Here is a 12,386-nt window from a genome sequence, read left to right as displayed (position 1 = left end):
AGGCTTGATGTCGAATAGTTTGTACAGTTTTAGTCTCCTCACTTGAGAAAGGATGTGCTGGCAGTGGAGGGGGTGCAAAGGAGCTTCACAAGATTGATTCCACAATTGAAAATGTTGCTGTATGGGGAGAGATTGAGGAGACTTGGATTGCACTCTCTGAGACTTCGAAGAATGAGGGGTGTTCTAATAGCACCTTTTAAAATGATGAAAGAAATAGATAGGAAAGAAACACGGAAGTTGTTTCCGCTGATGGGTGAAATTACAACCAGGCGGCACAGCCTCAAAATAAGGGTGAACAGTTTGAAGACTGAGTTGAGGATGAGCTTCTTCATCCAAAGGGTTGTGAATCTGTGGAATTCTCTGCTCAGTGAAACAGTCAAGGTTCCCTGGTTGAATGTTTTAAAGGCCAAGACAGATAGATCTTTGAACAGGAAAGGAATTGAGTGTTATGGTGAATGGGAGGGTAAGTGGAACTGAGTCCGCAAAAAGATCAGCGATGACCTTATTGAATGGCGGAGCGAGCTGGAAGAGACAGATGACCTCCTCCTTTATTTCTTCTGTCCATATGTCCTTAGATTGCCATCCTTGTCATTCCTCCTTCCCTGGAATAGGCCAGTTCTGAACGCTGATCAGTAGGTCTTTAAATATCTCCCGCGTATCAAATGCCGACTTGTTCAATCAAAGCTCCTCCCAATTAATACTGCTCAGCTCCTACCTAATACTGATGTAATTTTCCTTCCCCCAATTTCGTAGCTTCCCCCAAGGTCCTGATTATTCATAGCTATCTTAAAATGTAAGGAGAGGCGATCACCCCGTTTAAGAAGCTCCTGGTTCAGTGTTTTTCCCCATGTGGGAGTCAACTACAGGTTTTCTTGTTCCAAGGTTGGGGAGGAAGTAGCCGAGTGGTATTATTGCTGGACTGTTAATTCAGAGACTTAGATAACATTCTGGGGACCTGTGTTCAAATCCCAGCACAGCAGGTGGTGGAATTTGAATTGAACACAAAAGAAAATCATGAATGAAGAATCTAATGATGACCATGAATCCATTGTCAAATGTCAGAAAAACCCACCTGCTTCACTGATGTCCTTTCGGAAAGGAAACTGCCATCCTTACATGGTCTGGCCTACATGTGACTGCAGACCCACAGCCAGATGATTGACTCTGAACTGTCCCCTGGGCAATTCGGGATGGACAATAAACACTGCCGAGCTAGTGATGTCGTCCTCCCATTAGCAAATAAATAAAATTGGATTCTATGTCTTCCGATTGAAGATCGTTTCTTGTTCTCACAGTAATTTCATCGCTTAGTCAGTTTCCCTCTTGCCTGTCTTTTTGGAATGTCACGTAGCCCTGCACATTTACCTCCAGTGTTGATCGCCTTAGAACCATGTCTTTGTAATAGCTCTCAAATCATGCCCGTCAACCTGTATGTGTGCTACGAATTTGTTGATTTTGTTCTGAATACAATGAGCACGCAAGCAAAGAGTCATTAATTTTGATTTATAACTTTATTTCACCTCTTGACACTATTTACAGCTGTTTTCTGTTTCTACATGCAGTCTTTTCCAGTCCCATGCTGAGTATTGTTATCCCAATAGTTCTTTAATGTCAGTGTGTGTGTATTCCTGGGCGACTATGCTCGTGTGGTCTACGGAGTTGTGGAGGTCACAGTTCTAGGACAGCCATTTCATAGGCCTCTGCTGCAGGTAAGAAGAAAAGAAAATCTCTTGCTCTGAGCTCTGCAAACCAGGGCAATGTCAAAAAGGAACCAAGGTCAAAAGAATTTCAACAAGAATCTCAAAATTAACTGCTGAATTCACATAAGCATTCCGGGGATCGCCCAACTTAGTGGCCACAACATCCCACTTTCTATTCCTCACAAACAATCCAAAGGCTGAACTATCCGTATCCCTCTTAACGGTTATGTTTTTTGAGCTAATTTCTTGTTTCTAACTTGTGTGTATTTGTGGTGCCTTATGACTTCTTGCGTTTAGCAATTGATAAACTCACTTTCTCACTAATTCAGTAAAACCTAGTTTTATAGAATCCCCAGTGTGGAAACAGGCCATTCAGTTCAAGAAGCCCACAGCAACCCTACAAAGAGCATCCCACCCAGACCCATCCCCATTCCCTACTCTATCCCTGTCAGCCTGCATTTCCCATGGCTAATATACCTAACCTACACGTGTGTGGGCACTGTGGGTAATTCAGCATTCCCAATCCACCTAACCTGCACATCTCTGGACTGGTCAAAACAATGATTCGATTTGAATTAGTTAGAATGCAGCTGTTAACAGTAATCCTCCGTCCCTGTGTTGGAGCGAGATTTAACATTCAAGATCAAAAATGAAACACTTGAACAAGGTAGCTCAAATTGAGGTTGTTGACTTGCTCGCCGAGCTGGCTTGTTTTCATTGAGACGTTTCGTCACCATGATTGGTGACATCACCAGTAGAGCCTCCAACGAAACAATGTTACTTTACTCTGTCTGGAATTTATACTGTCCGGTCTGTTACCATGAGTACTGTCATTTCGGGTTTTGATCTGTATGGGTTTGTATGTGCGGTCCAATTGTATCTGTTTGTTGGTTGCATTATGGGTGGAGAATCACGCCACTCATATGAAACTGGGACAAGGTAACCATAGTAGCCCAAGCCAAGCGTAGACACGCAGAGGAATTCTTAGAGGCATGGTTCTCCACCCATTCTGCAGGCTCACATTCTTGGTCTCTTCAGTTTGAATATGATCACTTAACCATATCCTTTATGACAAACAACAGAGTCTTACTTCCTAAAATCTTCAAACAGGACTGTCCAGACAGATCCACTTGTTCTCATGATATCGTCTTCTGTTGGAGGGCTTCCGAAATGTCTGCATTCTTCCTCAACTGAGCATTCCTTGCGTTCGTGGTTGACAGAGCTCTCGGCCATGTCCAACCCATCTCCTACACTTTGGCCTCACCCCTGATGAGGTACCCTGGTCCTCAATGACCAACCCATCAATATCCACATCTAGAAGAACATCAGCCACGATTTCTAACAAGATCCCACCACCAGGCATATATTCCCCTCCCCTCCCTTGTCAGCCTTCCGCAGGGACCATTCCATCAGGACACCTCGGTCCACTCCTTATCCGTTCGCAACACCTCCCCATAACCCGACAGCACTTTGCATGCCACCACAGAAGGCATAACATCTGCCCATTTACTTCCTCCCGCTTCACTATCCAAGGCTTCCAGGGGAAGCAGCGATTTACCCACACTTCACTCAATCTCGTCTACTGTATTCACTGCTCTCAATATTGTCTCGCTCTGCATCGGGGAGACGAAACACAGACTGACCAACCACTTGGCTGAACACCTATATTCTGTCCATAAAAATGGCCCCAGGTTTCCAATTGCCTGTCACTTGAGCACCCCGTCATGATCCCTGGCCAAAATCTCTGTCTCAGGCTTGCTGCAGTGCTCCAGTGAGTGCAAGGTTGAAGACAAAAATCTCATGTTTGCTTTGCAGAACACCTCCGCTCGGTTCGCAATCAACAACAGCACCTTCCAGTCGCCAACCATTTTAACTCCTTTAACTCCCCCTCCCATTCCTTAGACGGCATGTCCATCATGGGCCTCCTGCAGTGCCACAATGATGCCACCCGAAGGGGGCAGGAGCAGCAACTCATATTCCGCTTGGGAACCCTGCAGCCCAATGGTATCAATGTGAACTTCACAAGCTTCAAAGTCTCCCCTTCCCCCACTGCGTCCCAAAACGAGCCCAACTGCATCCCAAAACCAGCCCAGCTTGTCCCACCTCCCTAACCTGTTCTTCCTCTCACCTATCCCCTCCTCCCACCTCAAGCCGCACCTCCATTTCGTACCGACTAACCTCGTCCCGTCTCCTTGACTTGTTCGTCCTCCCCGGACTGACATATCCGCTCTCTACCTCCTCACCTACACTCATCTCTACTGGCTCCATCCACACCTCTTTAACTTGTCTGTCTCCTTTCCACCTATCTTCTCCTCTATCCATCTTCAATCCGCCTCCCCCTCTCTCCCTATTTATTTCAGAACCCTCTCCCCCTTCCCCTTTTCTGATGAAAGGTCTCAGCCCAACATCTAAGCTTTTGTGCTCCTGAGATGCTGCTTGGCCTGCTGTGTTCGTCCAGCTGCACACTTTGTGATCTCGATGTGTCTTAACAACCTCATTAAGTGAGTTCTGGAGAGAACTATGCAGGGGAGTCTTAGGGTTTGTCATTCTAACTTGCCTGTCCTGAAAGATGAAAGTTGGTTTATTTTGGATGTTTGTTTCATAGCTATGAAAGATATCCTGAAAGGATTTTTCATATCTTTTGTTGAGAATTTTACCCGGTTAGTCACTCTAATCCTTTTCCTTTTTTCAAGTTTGCTTGGTCGTCATAAATTTCAAATATCGGCCGAATTTTATTCGGCTTTGTATTGGTTCTCCGTGATTCCCCGTTAATGGCTCCGTGACCTGCTAGCTAATTAGAGAATTTATCATTGATGTGCCTGTCATAAAATCTTTAGTCTTATACTATGTATTCCCAATTTCAGGAGAAAGTCCAGAGACCTTTTAAAGGAAAGGGGTTTAGAAAGAACACTTAAGTTCTATAGATCCAAGTCATGAATAGTTGATAAATTATTTGCACTTCATATTTCCAGAATCTACTCCGGAAGAGAGAGCCCAGAGAATTGCCAAAGCTGTCTGCAAGCAGTCAATTGACGTGAAGGAAAATTGGGAGCAATTGAAAACCCATGCGAGCAACTGGCAGAACAAGGTGGAAAAGGCGTTAGAGAAACTTCAAGAACTGCAGAAAGCTCTGGATGATCTTGAGTCTCATGTGATAACAGCTGAGGGGGTCCACATTGATTGGCAACCTGTGAATGACCTGTTTATTGACGCATTGCAGGATCACATGGATAAAACCACAGTAAGTGCAATTACTTTACACTTCACTTATTAACAGATGTAACCGCAATGTTGTATCGAGACGATCAGTAATATGAGTAGTGAAGTAATATTGATTGAATGGTTGTTAACTTAATTTGTAAATTAAAACTTAGTTGAGCATGCCTTCTGATGATATCACATTGGTAATATGAGTATAATTGAGGATTTTATTGGTCAGTGACATCAAGTGAGTTATCTGCTTGTTGCCATGTTATCAGGACTAAAGGTGAAGTCTGACCACGCCATTTGGCCACTCCTTAGAGAGACACAACTGGTTATGATTTAACCTGAAGATCACCATGCCTCGGGCAAGTAAAGCGGTTGAGGCGAAGATCCTTTGTGGTAAGGTCACTGGTGTGGCAATTGAGCCCTCTCTGCAGGGCATCACTCTGCATCACAAACCAACTGTTCAGCCCACGGAATTTGAATAGAATTCTCATGCAGTTAGCGAGAGGGATACTACACGTGAATAGATCGATGTTTTGAAAAGCGGATGAGATATGAGCAAAAGTTTAATTGATGTGGAAGACCAGCCACAATCATCATCAATGGTGGAGCAAGCTTGAGCGGCCATGCAACATTGTGCTGCCGCTATTTGACTTGTTCAGTGGAAAGGAAGGAAGATGGTCCAAGTGTCAAAAATGCTGAAGACCACATCCTTGTACAACCTCAAAATTTGATTGTGTTCAGCATATTATCACTCCTGGTACCCCTAAATCCTGGTCTATCATCTCAGCAGCTCGACTCTGCCCAAAAGCTGGTTACTTGTGACATTTTTGAAGGATCTTCCCAAGTCTGAAAATCATTTTTGCTTTTGTGCAATCAGAGTTGGCCAGTGTGGAAGGAGGTCATTTGGCATATCATAGCTCTTTGAAATAACTCCCCAATTCGTCCCCCTCTGCTTGGCAATGACTTCAACCACTTATAAAATCTCTTTAATGGAGGGATACTTTGAAGACATCTGAAAGGAGTATTAACGATCCCAGAATACAACTGAGCCTTATTAAGTTGTTAGTTCAGATGATCAAGAGCTTGATCAAAGAGGATTGTTTGAAAAAGTGCCTTAAAAGAGGAAATGTACAGAGGCTAAGAGGTGTCGGAAGTTAGTGAGTTTTGCGAAGATTTGTTGCTCAGGTTGAGGTTCTGGATGCGAGTTTGCTCGCTGAAGGTGGAGGAAGTCTCTTCTTGGGTTTGAAGCCGACACAATTAAATGTTTGGCAACCAGTAGTGGGCCGTTTGAAATCAAGAGTGGGCAAGAGGACGTAATTAGATGAGTGCAGATATCCTCAAGTATGGTTGGATTGGTGGGGATTACCAAAGTAGCGATAGGCATAGCCAAGGAACGATTTGTAAACAAAAATGAGAATTCAATAAAATTACTGTTAATAGTATCAGTTAGGTGGAAAGTACAGAGAATAGGACTTGGTTCAAGATGAGACTCATGCACTGGAGTTTTAGATGACCTCAAGTGTTCAATGGGCAAAAGTGGGACTCCAGCAGGGAATGCATTGGTATTGTCAGGCCCAGAGTGAAGTAGTTCCAGATGAAGGTTTCACTGCTAATGAGCCAAGACAAGAGACAGGTAGGCAGTATTGAAAAGATGGAAAGAGACAGCTTCAGGGATTGCATGAATGTGTGGTCGGACATTCATCGTGGGATAAACAAGATGCCAAGGTTGTGCTGAGACAAGCGTAACATTACATTGTTGCCAAGGCGGAGTAATGCAGTCAGTAGGCAGTGAATAGAGGTTGGTGTGGGGACCACAAACAGTGGTCTTCCCAGTTTTAAATTGTTATCTCTACATAGTTCCGCAACTTTATGTTCTGTTCAAAAGGCATTACTGACAAGAAAACAGAAGTTAGCCATTTGTTTACTTGTCAATATATCTTGATTTTTCCACCATCTTCTCCAATTATGAACACCACATGTGAAGTGTACTAAGTGAACCATTCAAACGTTAAAAGGAAATGTTAAAATTGTGGAATATAAAGTTAAATTTATTTTCTTGAAAATTTAAATAAATTACATGAAGGTTTGACCAAGACTGAAAGGAATTAGATGGAACACCAGATGAATAAAACAAGCAGTAGTAAGGTGGTGAGAGATAATGGGAACTGCAGATGCTGGAGATTCCAAGATAATAAAATGTGAGGCTGGATGAACACAGCAGGCCAAGCAGCATCTCAGGAGCACAAAAGCTGACGTTTCGGGCCTAGACCCTTCATCAGATGAAGGGTCTAGGCCCGAAACGTCAGCTTTTGTGCTCCTGAGATGCTGCTTGGCCTGCTGTGTTCATCCAGCCTCACATTTTATTATTACAGTAGTAAGGTGGTATTAGCTGAATGTTCCTGAAGAAAGAGAACACAGCCAACCTTTCTTCCATCAGGGGGATTAATTGTGTGGTGTCAGACACAGTCGATTAAATCATTCCTTCTTTCTTTACTGTCTGACTGTACTATGGTTGTAATATTTCCTTTTTTAAAGGCTCAAGGTTCGACATACTTCTCATTTTATAAATTTTAAGAAGTTGGCTTCTTGTCAAGTCACGGTAGGACTGAAAACACAGTCTATGACTGTTTGAAGTCACATGACACCAGCTTATCGTCCAACAGGCTCATTTCAAGTCACACAAGCTTTTGGAGTGCAGCCCCTTCATCAGGTGCAGTTGGTGAGGTGACCACACAGACAAACAATTTATAAGCAGAGAGATCAAAAGATCATAGAATTGGCCTGAGTGGAGTGTCAGATAATAACTCTCTAACACTCTTGGTAGCCTGTATAAGCAAGTAAAGTGTTTATAAAGTCAATGTCAGTGCTGTGCTGTCATGATAATCAGGCAGCGCAACAGGAATGTACAAGGTGACATCTCGGGTCAGACTCTGACTTGTCGTTTAGAGGCTTGTGTTCAGAATCTGTCTTAGAGTTTTAACCTTTATTTCAAAACCAGGAATTTATAACACACCACACTGACTGTGACTACAAGCTGTGTGTTTCTTCAACAAAATATCTGCAACTAAACAAACATCCTGGATGAAGACTTATTATCTGACACTCCACTCACACCAGTTGTATGATCTTTTGATCTGTCTGCTTATAAATTGTGTGCCTGTGTGTTTTCCTCTCTGACCGCACGTGATGAAGGGACTGCACTTAAAAAGCTTGTGTGATTTCAAATAAACCTGTCAGATTATAACCTGATGCCATGTGGCTTCTGACTTTGTCCATCCTAGTCCAACACCAGCACCTCCACATTATAAGTGTTTGGAACCAAGTCAGTGCAACAGGCATAGGTCGAACATTTGACTTCGGAAGGATGCCTCGTGCTGAAAAGTTTATTAATAACAAAGGATTTCTCCATTATGCCATCTATCATAACATGCTGCGCCTCACAGTCATAATGAAAGGATGCCCACTTTAATTTAGCTGCGCCAAGAACAGTTATGGACATTTTTAGCATGGGAGAAGGCCATTCAACCTATTTTATCTGTACCAGCTCTCTCCCAGAGCAAAAAAATTAATCCTTTTCTCGAATTCATTCCACATATTTCACAGGATTGAAATATATAGGTACATAGTTAAGTGATTTTAACATCGAGTGAGCAGTTCTCGCACTTCACCTTGTCACTAACAATTGAAAACGTGACTTACAAAGAGTGGGTCTTTATTTTGTTCTGTTGTGATGATGAAGAAGATGCAAGTCGAAGTGCTGGAACTGGCCTCTTGAACTTAGAAACATTTAAATGTGTATAAAATGAATTCTGTGCGCATCTATTACAAGCAGTTTTATGGAAGGAAAAGGTACCAAAGAAGATTTGGTGTATTGTACTTGATGCTATTATACTCCAACCTGTGAAAACAGAACTCTACGACTGCGAGTGTTGAGATCTGAGAGGGTGCTATCTTGTTTGAATTTACATTGCTAAGTCTAGGCCTATTTTCTCAACAGCAAAATTGGTAATCCAGAAAGAAATGGATGTTTCTCGCATTTGTTGGCTGTAAGTGTCTGTTTAAAGTTTGAGTACAGTGTCCTCATATACAGGTGCTTAACCTGCTTTTACAGTTTGAACATTTGTTGTGCCAATGAAAATTGTTTGAATGGTTTCACCTCCAGTTTTCTTCTTTATACATATTTGGTATTTTTTCAGGTTAAGGACTGTCTGCAAAATCTGAGATTGGGTTTTGAAACACATCAACCTTTGCTTGCGAGAGATAATGGTAACTGCAGATGCTAGAGAATGCGAGATAACAATGTGTGGAGCTGGATGAACACAGCAGGCCAAGCAGCATCTCAGGAGCACAAAAGTTGACATTTCGGGCCTCGACCCTTCATGCGAGAGAACGTAACGTAAGAAAGAAGAACAGGACTAAGTAGTATTATCCTTCAAAGCCTTGTTGAGTTGATTTGTCCTGTTTTGTTCCTTACTTTTACATTTATTAAATCCACATTTTTTAAAGCATTCTTTCACAGGATGAGGGCACTGATAGCAAGGCTAACATTCATTTCCCATCCAGGAATGGCTTGGTAGGCCATTTTGGAAGTCAGTAGAGAGTCAACCATATTCCTGTGAATTTGAAGTCAGATACCAGAATTGTGAAGGGATGCAGATTCCCTTCCCGAAAGAATAGATTAGTGAATTCAGTTTTCTGTTAGAATAATTTATGATAGTTTCATCGTCACTGTTACTTTTAACTCGAGATCTTTATTAATTAAATGTCATTTCCAGCAGATGCTTTTGTATATTATATTTAATATTAGGATTTTAGTTTTAACTTAATTTCTTATTAACATTTAATCATTAATTTCAGGATGTTTCTCAGATTTTATACGCTTCCTCTCCATTAGGTTTTTAAAGAAGAAATTGCCCCAGTCAAACAAGAAGTCAAAATATTAAATGATCTGGGATGTCAGTTATCTCCGCTTGATGTCTCTTTCTCTCCAAAGATTTCTCACCAGCTTGATGACCTAAATATGAGGTTGAAATTTATACAGGTAACAGTGAAAACATTTTCTAAACTAGCCAATCTGTTGAAGGAAGTATGTACAAATAATTTGGCTTCAAATATATGAGCAAGATAAAGAACCCTTTCAACTGAAGCAAGCAATTAATATTTTATTATCATGGTTTATGAAGTTATCCAATTTTATAATATTACTTTTTCAAAAATACAATGTTCTTGTCTGTAGTCTGCACTTTAGAATGTAATCGCAAAACAAAATCCAAATAGTGAGAGATGTGAGCATCCGAACTACAGTCTGAAATGGTTCAGGACTGGAACAATTTGAATATATTCAGGATGAAGCTGCAGGTAGCAGATATTTTTCCCGATCCATCTAAAAGAATTTGGAATTGGAACATTGTGCTCACTGCTGTACACTTCAGTATTATGTATTGTTTCATATTTTAAGTCCCTGAGAAAGACATACTTTAATGAATTGCAACAAAGATATACTTGATGCATTGAAGGGAAGAATGACATAAAGTTGTCTGAACTGCATGTATTTCTTTCAATTGAGCAGATTTTGATTGATGTCAGCAAAGTAGTAGATGAAAGTTTTATTTATCCCATAAAGCCGCATGAAATGTTTTATTGAGCAAATTATTTCAGTCTTGTTCTGTGTCAGCAGCTCGCTTGGCCATGTAGCACAATAAAACTCCTTATCGGTTCTAGCAAGCAGACAAAAACATAAATAGCACCAGGATCTGGATGTTCTACCTCTTGACCCTACCTCACCATCCGATAAGAGATGGCTGACCTGCCCAGGACTCAACTCCTCTTCTATACCAGCTTCTCAGAGCGCTCAAGTTCTCTATTTCAAAAATCTTATCTACCACCTTCTTTAAATACTTCCAGTGATCTACCTTTCACAATTCTCTTGTATTCTAAACAATCGCTACCTGCTGAAAGAAGAAATTCCTTTGCATCTCAGGTTTCAATAAATGTTCCCTTCTTCTGTAACTATGTTGCTGAGTTTGAGATTTCCACAATAATGGAAACATTGTCTTCACATCTAGCCTGTCAAGCCCTCTCAAAATTTTGTGTTTCAGTAAGATCACCCCTCATTCTTCTAAACTTGAATGAATAAAGACCTTCTGTGCAACCATTCTTGATAAATCATGATCCGATGAATCAGCCCAGTGAGTCGCTTTTGAACTGCTTCCTATGGCTGTGTATCCTTTCTTGTATTTCTCCAAGTGTGACCTCCTCAATAGCCTGATCAGTTGCAAAAAAACTTGCCCATTTTTAAACTGAAACCTCCTTACAATAAAGGCCAAAATTCCATTTGCCTTCTTAATTACTTGCATCACCATCGTCATGGCTCACATCAACTCCAACCTACCAAAGTGCTTTGATCCTTTGCAATTCACCTACCACTGCAACAGGTCTCCAGCTGATACCGTCTCCCTGGCCTGACAGTCATCCCTGGAATGTCTGGATAACAAGGATACCTACATCAGGCTGTTACTTATTGATCAGAGCACCACCTTCCACACTGTAATTCCAAACAAACTCCTCTCTAAACTCTGAGACCTGCGCCTCAGCATCCCTCTGTGTAACAGGATTCTCGACTTCCTGACCCAGAGACCACATTCAGTCAGGATAGATGACAACACTTGCTCCACCGTAAGCCTCAACACCGGTGCCCAGCAAAGCTGCCCCTACTCTATACTCCTTATGCAATCATGACTGCGTGGCCCCAACTCCATTTACAAGTTTGCTGATGACGCTTCCATTGTAGGTCGGACCTCAAACAACAATAAGTGAGATTACAGGAAAAGCAATTGAGTGCTTGCTGGCATGATGGAAAGATAACAATCTGTCCATCAGCATAAGCAAAATGGAGGAGCTGGTCATTTTTTTCAGGAAGCTTCTGTCTGCAGCAATGGTGCTGAGGTGGAGATGGCTGATAGTGTGAAGTTCCTGGGAATGTTGCTCACCAACAATCTGTCCTGGCCAATCCATGTCGACATGATGGTCAAGGAGGCTAAGGAAATTCAGCATGTCCATGAGGACCCTACCTGTTTTTGTAGATGCATCCTATCTGGATGCATCACTGTGTGGTATGGCAGTTGCTGTTCCCAAGACAGCAAGAAGCGAAAGAGAATCATGAGCACAGCCCAATCCGTCACGCAAACTAGCCTTCCATCCATTGACTCCATCTACACTTCCCACTACCTTGAGAAAGCAACCAACATAATCAAAATACCCCCTCACTCTGATTATACTCTCTTCCGTCCTCTTCTGTCGGGCAGAGGATATCAGTTTGAATAAGCGTACAAATAGATTTAAGAACAGCCACTTTCCTGTTGTGACTTTTGAATGGACCTCTCAAATGTTAATTCTGATCTCTCTCTCTCAGCCTCTTCTCTCTGGCTGTAACACTATTCTGCACTTTGTATGGTGTGATTTGCCTACACAGCATGC

General features: G+C 42.0%; 1 protein-coding gene across 9 annotated transcripts in view; it reads left to right on the top strand.

Annotated features, from left to right (window-relative positions):
* Positions 1-12,386, top strand: part of LOC132207928 (utrophin-like) — a 136,126-nt gene that overhangs the window by 100,759 nt on the left and 22,981 nt on the right. For 6 of the 9 annotated variants that reach the window (XR_009444013.1, XR_009444014.1, XR_009444007.1 and 3 more), the window contains exons 2-6: positions 1,563-1,709; positions 4,673-4,941; positions 5,180-5,303; positions 9,107-9,306; positions 9,805-9,951. The gene's annotated coding sequence lies outside the window, so the exon portion shown is untranslated. Of the gene's footprint in view, positions 1-1,562; positions 1,710-4,672; positions 4,942-5,179; positions 5,304-9,106; positions 9,307-9,804; positions 9,952-10,158; positions 10,262-12,386 lie in introns of those variants that run through there. The other 3 variants (XR_009444015.1, XR_009444012.1, XR_009444010.1) reach the window with 3 other exon arrangements.

Source organism: Stegostoma tigrinum, unplaced genomic scaffold (assembly GCF_030684315.1).
Source record: "Stegostoma tigrinum isolate sSteTig4 unplaced genomic scaffold, sSteTig4.hap1 scaffold_212, whole genome shotgun sequence".
Lineage (NCBI taxonomy): Eukaryota > Metazoa > Chordata > Chondrichthyes > Orectolobiformes > Stegostomatidae > Stegostoma > Stegostoma tigrinum.
The sequence above is the reverse complement of the archived record's forward strand: the minus strand, read 5'-3'. Positions and strand labels throughout refer to the sequence as shown.